The sequence below is a fragment of the Saccopteryx leptura genome, chromosome 4 (assembly GCF_036850995.1).
Source record: "Saccopteryx leptura isolate mSacLep1 chromosome 4, mSacLep1_pri_phased_curated, whole genome shotgun sequence".
NCBI classification, from domain to species: domain Eukaryota; kingdom Metazoa; phylum Chordata; class Mammalia; order Chiroptera; family Emballonuridae; genus Saccopteryx; species Saccopteryx leptura.
The window spans coordinates 107078064-107091171 of NC_089506.1; the positions used below are offsets into that span (position 1 = coordinate 107078064).

General features: G+C 36.7%; 1 protein-coding gene across 2 annotated transcripts in view; it reads right to left on the bottom strand.

Annotated features, from left to right (window-relative positions):
• INTS6 (integrator complex subunit 6) overlaps positions 1–13108 on the bottom strand; it is an 89460-nt gene that overhangs the window by 49114 nt on the left and 27238 nt on the right. Inside the window, exon 1 of one of the 2 annotated variants that reach the window (XM_066380935.1) lies at positions 4718–4820. The exons of the other annotated variant lie outside the window; for it this stretch is intronic. The gene's annotated coding sequence lies outside the window, so the exon portion shown is untranslated. Of the gene's footprint in view, positions 1–4717; positions 4821–13108 lie in introns of those variants that run through there. 2 annotated transcript variants of the gene reach the window in all.

Consider the following 13108-nt stretch of genomic DNA (forward strand, 5'->3'; position numbering starts at 1 on the left):
TGTACTTTTTTTAAATCCCACACTAGGTTATACAGAGCAATAGACTTAAAATAAAAAGAAAAAAAAACCAATGGTCAAGCTCTACCTCTTACTTGGAAATCAACTATAGTAAGATTCATTTTCCTCACTCTCATAGAATTGGGAATTGAGTTGTAAAATTACATTGTAAACAACAAAAGGTAACACAATTAAGTTTCCTACACATTTTCTTAATGATTATGCTCAACCTCATAAATTATTTTGGCACCCAGGAATAGAAGTAACATAGTAAAAATCTATCCCTATCTGTTTCTAAGAAACAGTGCCTAGCACATAGCAGGCCCTCAATAAATATTTACTGAGCAAAACCAGCCATTTTTCCAAATGTTTTGTAGTATTTTTATTCATTTTCAATGACTGTTAAGATTATGAAGAAACAATTTATAAATTTAGAATCATCATACTTCAGCTTCTTTCTTTAGTAATTATTTCTGTGAAAAGAAGTGTGTGGTGGTGCAGTGGATAAAGCGTCGACCTGGAAATACTGAGGTCGCCGGTTTGAAACCCTGGGCTTGCCTGGTCAAGGCACATATGGAAGTTGATGCTTCCAGCTCCTCCCCCTTCTCTCTCTCTGTCTCTCTCTCCCTCTCTGTCTCTCTTCTTTAAAAATGAATAAATTAAAAAATAAATAATTTAAAAAGAAAAGAAATTAAGTGTATTTTCCTCAGCCTATTTCTAGCTTTTTATATTATTATCTAATTTAAGCATTTAAGGTTCTTCTTATAGGAGAACCTTAAGAAATTATTAAAGTTAAAGTGAATTCTATAAACTTTAGTAACAATATGATTAACTTAGTTGGTAGTTCCTACAGTTACACTTTATATATAGTTACAATATATACCTTTTAAGTTAAAAAAAAAAAACTTTAGGATTTCATTTGTCCAGAGGAAAGAACAATCACTTGGCAATCAGTAATATGGAAATAATCTCTTTAGCAAAGTTTTACTCCAACAAATTTCGAAGGTGAAATCTTCATAATTTTTTAACAATTTCATTGAGGCATAAATACCGACCCTAAAAATTACCCATTTAAACACTGTCCAGTTATTTTAGCAAGTTTAGAGTTATATAACCATAACCACCATACAGTTTAGGACATTTCCAACACCTGAAAGGATCCTGGCTGCCCATCTGTAATCAGTCCCCAGTCCACCCTCAGCCACACTACTCTACTCATGGACACTCCAGGAAAATGGCATCAGACAAAACACATTATATGATACACAGTCTTCTGCATCTAGTATAATGTTTTATTTCTTTTATATTTATTTTATTGATTTGAGAGAGAGGAAGGGAGAGAAAGACAGGAACATCAATCTGTTCCTGTATGTGCCCTGACCAGGGATCGAGCTGGCAACCTCTGTGCTTCAGGATGATGCTCTAACCCAGTGGTAGTCAACCTGGTCTCTATTGCCCACTAGCGGGCGTTCCAGCTTTCATGGTGGGTGGTAGCGGAGCAACCAAAGTATAAATAAAAAAAAAGATTTAACTATAGTAAGTTGTTTTATAAAGATTTATTCTGCCAAACTTAGCGAAAATCCAACATAAAGTACTTGGAAAGTAATTATTATTATATGCTTTAACTTGCTGTAACTCTGCTTTATAAATTTTATAAATTCCCTACTTTATAAATCACCATTACTGTGGAACCGGTGGGCAGTTAGAAAATTTTACTACTAACAAGAGATACAAAAGTGGGCAGTAGGTATAAAAAGGTTGACTATCCCTGCTCTAACCAACCAAGCTATCTGGACTGGATCTAGCATAATGTTTTAGAGGTTCATCCAGTTTGTAGTATATCAGTAGTTCATTTTTTTTTTATCACTAAATAGCATTTCAAGTCTTTATATTATGCCTGGTATAAAACAACCCACAAATAATTGTGTCCTTTTTTGTAAGGTTAAGAAAAACAAAACTTGCCAAAACATCTAATCCTTGTATATTCCCTATTACTGCCACAATCTTTTTAAAATCTAAATCTGATCACTTTTTCCTCTACTAAAATCTCTTCAATGGTTACCATCAACCTTAAGGGAAAGTCCAAGTTCTTTCCCTTAAGAAAGGCCATGTCAGTCTGTTCATGTCTCTCATTTCCTGTAGCTGCTTTCTTGAGCACTCTGCCAACTGAGGCACATACAGTTCCTCACGCTCTTATCACTGCCATGCCTTAAAATCCATCTACATCACAAACTTGAATTAATCTTTCAAAGTCCAAGATGCGACATCATTTCCCAGTGCCAGCCTCACCTTCTCAGCAGCTTCTACCGTAATTATTTTACTTTTTACATTACGCCGTAACTGTTTACCTATCTTTCAAATTTATGATCTCAGCACCTAACCTTGTGTCCGAATCACCGTTGTTCCACTAAACTGAATATATCCCGCCTACTAGTACAGTGATACCTCGGTTCTCGAACATAATTCGTTCCGGGAGAACGGTCGAGAACCAAATTGTTCGAGAACCGAAACAATGAAACCCATAGGAAATAATGGAAACTGGATTAATTTGTTCCAAGCCCCAAAAATATGCCTATTTACTGGTGCTTTCTCACAAATAACGACTTCATTGATGCTGTCACCTGCTCTTTTTCTTTAATGAAAATAAGAAGCAGCTTCTCCATTTCCTCCATTATCTGAGGCCTTTGCTTTGTTAACAATGTAACACCTTTGGCAACATTGGCAGCCTTTATAACAGCTTTATTCTTAAGGAAAGTTGAGATAGTAGATCTTGGCATGCCATACTCAGCAGACAGATCTGAAACACGTGTGCCCTGTTCATATTTGGCAATGATTTCTTTTTTCAGCTCAATCGTTGTTCTCACAGCTTTCCGCTTACCTTTGTCTGCATTACCACTTCTGGCTTTCTTTGGACCCATGTCTAAGGGTTAAATTCAGTGTACAAAGCGTGCACAAAGCGTGAGTCTCTCCACAAAGCGTGAGTCTCACCACAAAGCGTGACTCTCACCACAAAGCGTGACTCTCTCCACAAAAACGTGATTCTCTCTCTCCACAAAGCGTGACAAAGCGTGACTCACACTGATGACGCAGGCAAGGCGCGCTCGGCCGAATGAACGCCATTCGGCTCAACTCGGCTAATCTCGGACATTCGAGTTCCAAATATTTGTTCGGATTCCAAGACAAAATTTTCTCGAATTTCCTGGTCGAATACCGATTTGGTCGAAAGTCAAGGCATTCAAGAACCGAGGTATCACTGTATTCTACTCAGTTCATTAAGGAAAATCAAATGCATGCTACAACTGCCGGTGAAAAGGACCTACCACAAGTTAGCACAACACAGTTTCAACATCTAGGCCAGTGGCCTACAAAACAAGGTAGAGCAAGCTATGGTCCATCAGCCAAATTCAGCCCACAGCTTGTTTTGGCAAATAAAGCTTTAATGAAGACAGCCAAACTCACTAGTTTAAAATATTGTCTATAGCTGCTTTTGCCTTACAATGGAATTAAGCAGTTTCAACTGAGACCACATGGGCTGAAAGCCTAAAATATTTACTCTCTGGCCCTTTAAAGTTTGCCAACCACAGTATTATCATGATGCATGGCATGGGGAAGAAAATAGCAGAACTTCCTTTGGATAAGTATTTTCACCTCAGCTTTTTAAACCTTTTAAAATATATTTTCTAGTATTAATACAGCAGTGACATATAATTTCTAAATGTAAAAATGTACATATAGTGGGGATTGTGCATGCCATATTTTTGTTTATTTTCTCATATCGGTGACTCAATTAAAAAATAAAAAACCCTAGGAGGTCTTAGGAGAGGTTTTAAGAGTTTGAAATTTTAGCAATAGCCCTGGCCAGTTGGCTCAGCGGTAGAGCGTCGGCCTAGCGTGCGGAGGACCCGGGTTCGATTCCCGACCAGGGCACACAGGAGAAGCGCCCATTTGCTTCTCCACCCCTCCGCCGCGCCTTCCTCTCTGTCTCTCTCTTCCCCTCCCGCAGCCAAGGCTCCATTGGAGCAAATATGGCCCGGGTGCTGGGGATGGCTCCTTGGCCTCTGCCTCAGGCACTAGAGTGGCTCTGGTCGCAACATGGCGACGCCCCGGAGGGGCAGAGCATCGCCCCCTGGTGGGCAAGAGCATGGCCCCTGGTGGGCGTGCCGGGTGGATCCCGGTCGGGCGCATGCGGGAGTCTGTCTGACTGTCTCTCCCTGTTTCCAGCTTCAGAAAAATGCAAAAAAAAAAAAAAAAATTTAGCAATAAAGCTTACTATATGAACAACTGGGTTCTGTAAGTGCACAGAAAAAGAGGTCTGGAATTAAATTTTTTCCAACCAAATTGCTCAAAATATCTCTATAGAATCTTTCATAGGAGCAAAAATGTTATTTAAATGATGCAGGCAGTTCTAATATTTTTCCAGTTGAATGCAATAAAATGAGCTACAAAATATAAATCCAAACAGCTATAAAGATGGCTGTTATTTAACCTCAGGTTTTGAAAGGCCCCAAAAATACCAAATTCCTCCTTTTATAGATCTTCAGATTAGGAGGGTAGTTTCTAATAACTCAGAAGTGGGGTCTGATCATGACCAACAAATTTTAAACTAAAGTTATTTTACCAATTGAATCTGGATTTGTCAGGTTAGGGATGTCAATCTATGTTGAATCATATTCTCCAACAAATACAGTCCCCAGAAAGAACTACACTCTACTCTGCTCACCTTTAAGGCTTTTTCTGAGGCCTTCTGAGATGACTAGCATCACTTTTGAGGAAGGCTAGCCATTAGACAAGGCTTTTCCCCACGATCTGACTGCTTGAAGTGACATCCAGGATCAGGTCGATCCTGTATCCAGGAATCATGACCCTCCCTGAGGCACCAGTCATCATGAGACAGTCAGTGCACTTTGGCACTTCTTGAAAACCACTGGGCCGCTCCTTTAGCTGAAAGGAAAAAAAACATCAAAACCACAACAAACAAAACAAAAGGGGGGAAAAATCAGTAATTCAATCTGAAAAAACAGAGCGTGGGGAAAAATATACCAAAATAGCCTTTGTCTAGATCAAAATGTAGTCTTGCCTTTATGTAAAATCACAGTTTCAGTAGTATTTTCTAGCCATTGCACAGCTTATTCTTTATACACAAATGTAAAAAATTTAATATTTTATTACCTTTGAAAAGAACTGAAAGTGGAAATGACATAAAATAACTATTTATGCAACACAGCTTAATAAGTGTTATGAGGTATTTATAAACGACTATCAGCCTAGTGAGTGTGCCTCGTCAGGAGACCAAGTACTCAGTCTTTCCATGCTCAAATTGTAATCTGGTTTGGAGAGGCATGAAACACCCCTAACAGGCTGACTTTAACTGAGATTAATTGGCAGAAAACTGCCAATACAGTGAAAGTCCATCTACCACTATTCTTAAATTACATACTAATAAACAGAAAAGGAATTAGTCTTGTATCCTCTTTAACCAACTTACACTAGCACAAGGGATATCCCCCACACACAATGCACCTGTACCTGTCCTAGCATTCTGAATTTCAATGTTCACACTTGTTTGAAATAAGCAATTTGAAATGTTCATATAAGCATGTCTTTAAATTTTTAAAATTAAAAGATCTGATAAATAACTTAAAACTTATTTAATCTGTTCCAAAATTAAAATTCTAACTATTGGAAATCAAAGATAAAATTCTACTTATTTCTGTTTTTAAATACAAAATATTTTTCCTAGGACATAACACTAAAAGGCAAGAAAAAATTTTTTTTCAGGTTATTGTTTCAAAAGTTGACTCACAACTCCTTTAATACATTTCTACCCTAAGGATACTTTATCAAACATTCACTTTATATTCCTTTCTACTATTTATCTAATATCGCCCATTTAGTTAACACTACCAACATCCACATAGATACCTAAGTTGAAAACTTCTAAATACTACTAGATTGTCATTTTTTGTTGTTGTTTTTGACTTGTTCAAAAATATGATTAAACCTATATAAACCTCTACCCGAGAGAAATGTGCATACACACAGATAGACAATGTCCAGACAAGATTTCACAGAACCCTGTGAAGCTCAAGCCTAGACCGTGTGTTCAAAACCCCTGTCAAACACTGCTTTATTCTCCTAATACCATCAACATTCAAATTTCTGCCTTCCAATTCAGCACTAGCTTAGTTTTAGCATGCCCCATGTTTTTTTCCTGCATTGTTGAGTGTAGTTTGCTAATTCTTCCCAGTTTACCATTCTTCAATCTATCTTCTTTCACCTTGTTGGCTGCATAAGCTTACTAAAATGCAAATCTGATCATATTACTCACCTGGCTTTGCATCTTCAATACCTCCTTTGTAAATGTTAAACAGAATCATATCGCCTCTACGGTGGTACTTACATTTCAAGCATCCATTCCTCCTACTTACAATGCCTATACTTCATTAATATAATTTATAGTTGCACAATACACTGTTTCCATGCTTCATACTTTTGCGCTGTCCGCCTTCCTGAAATGTCATGGCTCAATCCCTCATTCATCCCTCAAAACTAAGCTCCTCTCTTCATGCTGTCTCAGAACCTTCTGTTTATTTACACCATGAGATTTATCTCAATGTATTATTACAAATGCTTGTTTACTAGCAGATCTTGAGAAAATAAGCACGAGTCTTCTAGTGGCAAGAGTCTTGCTTAATTTCATCTTTATGTTCCCAGTACCTAGAACACAGTAAATACTAAATACAAATGGTGTGCCACTATTCTTACACACAACCAGTTACTGCCTCACAAAAAAATTTCTGCTGAATTAATCTAAATATACTTTTAAGAATTCAAAATCAAAACAATTCATTATGTAAAGGCATTTTAGCAGCAACTCTCCAGAAAGCAAAACTTAAGTGGAATTATCACCAATGCCTTATAAACTGCCCTCATCTGGGTCAAGTGTGCATGTGTGTGTGTCTGTTTAATAACGTCAGTTATGGTCTGGCCTGTGATGGCATGGTGGATAAGGCTGAGGTCACCATTTCAAAATCTTGGGCTTGCCCAGTCAAGGCACATACAACAAGCAACTATTATGAGTTGATGCTTCCCACTCTTCCCCCCCCCTCTTTCTCTCTCTCTCACCTCTAAAAATCAGTAAATAAAATCTAATAATAATAGTAATGCTAGTTATGGACATCCAAATCAGGAATTAAAGCACAACAAGGATAAAAGAGTACTATGTAGTCCTTTTGATAAAAACTCCTAAGCCAGAGATAGCAAACGTAACAGATAATATGATTAATTGCTCCCCTTTTCTTAGGCTCTCCTTCTCTCACACTCAGGGTCTGCGAGTTTTCCTCAATACAGCAAACCATAGCAGTAACTACAGACTGCAGTCAGCATAGAAGCTAATATTTCAAGGCTATCCAATACCTGAGTGTAAACCAGACCAAACACAATAAAAATTATTACAGAAGGCCTATTCCATTCCCAAGTTTAACAATTATAAAGGTCAAGAATTAACTTTTATCTTAAAATATTTTGATGGCCTTGATTTATTCAAACTATTCATTTTCACATGCATTTTTCTGTAGTTTTAAAAATACACTTGTAGTTATACTGTGCTCTAAAACTTTTGTTTCCAAATCTATGCATCAGAATTGTCTAGGGAAGACACTTCAAAAAATACAGATCCCCAAGTCCCTGAACAGATCAACTGAACCAAAATTTCCAGAATTTGAGCTGAGACCTGTATATTTTACAAAACATCTTAAGTGATTTTGATGCAAGCAACTGAAAACTATTCTAAGTATCACAGTAGTTTATATATAGAAGAGCTACAATCAAAAGAGTAACAGAAATAAAAATTTTCCTTACCTATATACAGTGTCTCTAACTGCTTACTGATTCAGACAGGCTAATAAATGCAGGGTGAAGCTGCTTCACCCTCTGAATAAAAACCATTTTGATGTATCTTACCAGATAACAGATTAGTTATTGTAGCCATATAGCTTCATTGAAGAGTAATCAGCCAACATTTCTTTTTAACTAATCTACTGTAGTGTTTGTCTAGAAGTGACAATCTTTAAGAACTTTACACATGGCATTGAAAAAATAAAGAGTATTGCAAATACTGCTGAAAATCCACTATATATATTAATTAAATTAAAATATTTCATAACCTCTTTTAATTATGGTTTTATTATACATAATTTTCAATATACTCATTACTACAGATACATATTTTTCTATAGCACACCAGAAGTAATAAATCAAGGGTAGAGAGAACAGGGCCAAAAATATGGATTAAAAAAATACAAATCAAATAATCAGCCTGACTAGGTAGTAACTTAGCGGATAGAGCATTGGCCTGGGATGCTGAGGACCACAAGGTCGCCAGCTTGAACACGGGATCAGAGACATGACCTCATTCATGGTCACTGGCTTGAGCCCAAGGTCTGGCTTGGCCGGAGCCCCCTGGGCAAGGCACATATGCTGGGAGAAGCAATCAATGAACAACTAAAGTATCACAACTACTAGTTGATGCTTCTCATCTCTATCCCTTCCTGTCTGTCTCTGCCTCTCTCGCTCTCAAAAAAAAAAAGAAAAACAAAATACAAATAATCTGTAAACAGGAGTTAATCTTGATATTGCTCCTGAGCCTCTAGCAATATCAATATGAAAAGGCATCACAACTAAGGAGGAAAGACAAAAACGCAGAAACTCATTTACACACAGATCTGTTTGACACATTCTTTCACACTGCATGACATCACTCAAGATTCCTTAGTGGTCTTTTAAAGAAAGAATAAAGAAAAAATATCCCCAAATTCTAAGAATACCTGGGAAAATACTATTTTAAATATGTATTTCAAAGTTTTTAGACAGTTTTGACACAGCTTTGGCATATATTTTTAGTCATTTTAGTGAAATAAAAACATTTTATGGGAAGGAAAGATAGATGTGCTATCTGAACTACTATTTCAGATACTAGAAACTGATTTTAATAAATTGATTGTCCTTTTATTAATCAGTACAGATTGTGAAGAAGTTAACTAAAAACTATAATTATAGATTCTAACCACAGTTTATCCTTGTAAAAGGCATTTGCATTGCCCAGCATGATCAAGGAAAATCACTAATACCAATCAACATCTCAATGACTGACAGGACTTCCACACCAACTTCTGAGAACTGAGAGGATGACGCCTGAGATGCAGAGCGACAGTCACTTGACACACCGCTGACATTACTCTGACAATTTTTTTCTACAAACATATGCCCTTTCTGAACATCTGCCTAGAAGTTACAAAAGTAGTTTGTCTTAAAAAGCTGGGAAAGCTCATTAAAGGCAGAACTTTTAATGTCAATAACCCACAGTTTTGTTTTGTTTTTACTGCAAATATTTTCTCTAAAATGTTAGCTTCCAGAGCAATCGTAACATTGATATAGATGTGGAAAGACTCTTCAGAATACAGAAATCTCAGTATTTGAAAGATAATACTACTAAATACTACTATTAGCACATTCAAGGAAGAAAAAAGTAACTGTGACACTTCCTGGAATGTCATTCACCAAGAAGGCACTGGCAGGACTTCTGGCTACTTTATTGAGCAATATAGCCACGTGTTCCTGGAATCACAGTACAGAAGAGTTTTTCATTGCAAAACAGCACAAGAAAGGATTACTGCAGGAAACAAAGACCATAAAAAAAATGTTTTTCAACGACTCTAGTTATAATTTGGTGATTAGACCAAAACATCTGACACATTGGTAACATAACATGATGAATAGTACACTGATTATCTGGCTACAAGTTTGTTTATCAACAAACAATAGTACTATGGAGGTAAACAATACCATTTTCTTGTGTATCAGAATTCAAAGTCCCATCTAACTTACTCCACATAAGTGAAAATGTTGCAAACAACCCATTTTATCAAATAGCTATATTTAAAAAGGAAAATACATTTAAAAATACATACTTTCTCCAACACAAATGGTTATCAAAAGTCCTAGAGAGTTATCAAAAATACTACACTGGAACAAACTCATGACACCTCAGGCCACTGTCCTGGACTTTATTAAATGAGGTAAAAAAATAAAGTCATGAATTAAGGCAAAATTATCATATACAGCTCAAGATTTTTGTCCACAATTGAAAGCTGCTGCTCTTCTACACCCTAGCACACTGCTAAGAGATACACTGTCACAGAGGAAATAGTATCCTTCTATTATTCTGATAAAACAAGTTTTAAGAAATTGGGTCATTCTAGCCAGTATAAACTTGACCAGGTCAAGAGACAATATGGCACCAAATTTTTCCATTAACTATTTTCTAGCCTTAAAAAACTTTACAGCAGGCTTTTTTATAAATTTCACAGATATAAACTATAGAGCCACATCCTCTAACAAATAATCCACAAGATCTTTGAATTTAATCAAAAAGCCTGACCAGGTTGTGGTGCAGTGGATAGAGCATCAGACTGGAACACAGAAGACCCAAGTTTGAAACCCTGAGGTCACAGACTTAAGCACGGACTCATTAGGCCTGAACACAAGCTCACCAGCTTGAGCATGGGGTCGCTGGCTTGAGCTCAAAGGTCACTGGCTTAAAGCCCAAGGTCGCTGACTTGAGCCCAAGGTCGCTGTCTTGAGCAAGGGGTCACTTGCTCTGCTGTAGCCCCCCCCCCCATCAAGGCACATATGAGAATGCAATCAATGAAAAACTAAGGAGCTGCAATGAAGAAATGATGCTTCTCATCTCTCTCCCTTCCTGTCTGTTTGTCCCTATTGGTCCCTCTCTCTGACTCTGTCTCTGTCAAAAAAAAAAAAAAAGAAAAAAAATTTAATAAAAAATAACTGACTATAGCCTGACCATGTGGTGGACAGTCGATAAGAGTGTAGGACTGGGACGCGGAGGACCCAGTTTTAAAACCCCATGGTCACCGGCTTGAGCGCAGGCTCATCTGGTTTGAGCAGGGCTCACTAGCTTGAGCCCAAGGTCACTGGCTTGAGCAAGGGGTTACTCGATCTGCTTAAGCCCCCCCACCCCCAGGGTCAGGGTACATATGAAAAAGCAATCAATGAACAACTAAGGTGCCACAACGAAGAATTGATGCTTCTCATTTCTCCCCCTTCCTGTCCATCTGTCCCTATCTGTCCCTCTCTCTCTCTCTGTCTGTCACAAAAAATAAATAAAAATAACTGACTATAAAAAGTCACATTACATTAGACTTGACACATACACAAAATAGGTAATACTATATAACCCTCCCCTTCCCCTTCTGGACTCCCATCTATTTTGTATGTATCTCTACGTTATCATTCATAAACCATTTAATAGGACTCTCCCCCATAAGACTGTGAACTTGAGAACTGGAAATCCACCCTATTTATCTTGGTTTTCCTCATTGCCTAGAAATGCCTAGGTCTTAGTAGTTACTCAAAGTAGACTGAGTGAATAAGAACATAATACCTTCGGCACAACTCCATAGAAAGCTGTAGAATACAAACAGGAAATCAGGTAAACAGAAGGTAAAATTTTAAGACCACACAAAAACAAAATGGTAAAAAGCACTTGTCAGAAGTGGCTGGAAGGTCTTTGGAATTTAGATAAATTCTAATCTAGATTCTGGCAATAACAAATATTAAAACCTTTAGCAAATCACTCTGCCACCCTGGACCTCAATTTCCTCATTTATAAAATAAACAGTACAACTAGATGAGCTCTAAGTTTCCTTATATGCCATAAGGAGAATTTTAAAGCAGCAGAATTATTTATTCCTAAAAAACAGCAGTAACAGAACACATATAATACACCATGCAAGATAATATAACTTAAGAGCAATAGATACCATACGAGTGAGATGCACAACTCCATAAATAGTAAAGTCACATCAACAGCAGCCACAGGCAGTCAAGAATTACACACACACATACCTAATGTGAAAGTTACTGACATTTCACTCATTCAAAAAATCTGGAAAAGAATCAAGCTCTGCCAAAGGCAAAAAGTTAAGAGATTTGAAGAAAAAGCAACATAAAGGCAAAATTCTGTTTGTTATTCCCTACTAGAAATTACAATATAGATCTATGTAGTGCACACGTGCACATGTACATACACACACTCCCACGAGACCAACAAGAAGCATCTTTATGCTTTTACGAATTGAAAAGTTCCTTAAAATGATCACAGAATTTAATTATTTGGACTAGAACAAATCAATATTAGGCAAAAATTAAGCTTCAATAAAATGCACGTTGGGGTACACTCTCTGCCCTGCAAGATGAGACTTGTTGGGACATTAAGGAGAAAATATACATAGGCTCAAAGACATTCAACTTAAAAACCAACACAAACTCACAGATAACAATAAGCCTTTGCCTTAAATGAATCTTCCACCTCAGATAAGTAGTAGTAATCAATTTTGATTCTGACTACTATCAGACTCAATACAACAATGTCTGTAACCAATATTTTTTATAATGTAAGCTCTGTTCTCAGTATTATGCTAAATACTATAGAACATATAAAAGAAGTAAAAGACCCTTGCCCACAGGAAAATCTCTCCAACCGCTAGCAAGGTAGGTTTAGATTATTGTACAACACATAATCTCTCCAACATCCTTCCCAAAAACCTAGGAAGAAAAATGGGCAATTCCAATATCCATGTATATTTCAAGGTATTTTTAAAAGATAAAGGAGGGCCTATAAAACAAACATTACAAATGAAACAGTTCCAGGTGTATGAAAACAAAATATACTGGACCCCAAAGGGCACATCTACAAAGGTGGTTATGACAATGGATCATCTCACATGTAGGAATATATCACAGTAAAAAACAGAAATAATTCCTTTTCAGTCACAAGTACAAATTAAAATCATGAAGAATAAAAACAAAACAAAACAAACCATCAAAAAACTTCTAAATTATTCAAAATACAACTGAAGAAGTTAATTGTCAATGTGTTTTATTAATAGTATTTCTTCTGATTTGATTATTAACAACACCTCAATCTTTCTTAAATTTTTCAAACAAAAGGTGAAGTGGGAAAAAACAATTTGAGAGTTTTAAATTTAAAGTTAAGCAACATTTCTATTGCATGTTCATGTGTGTAATCCAT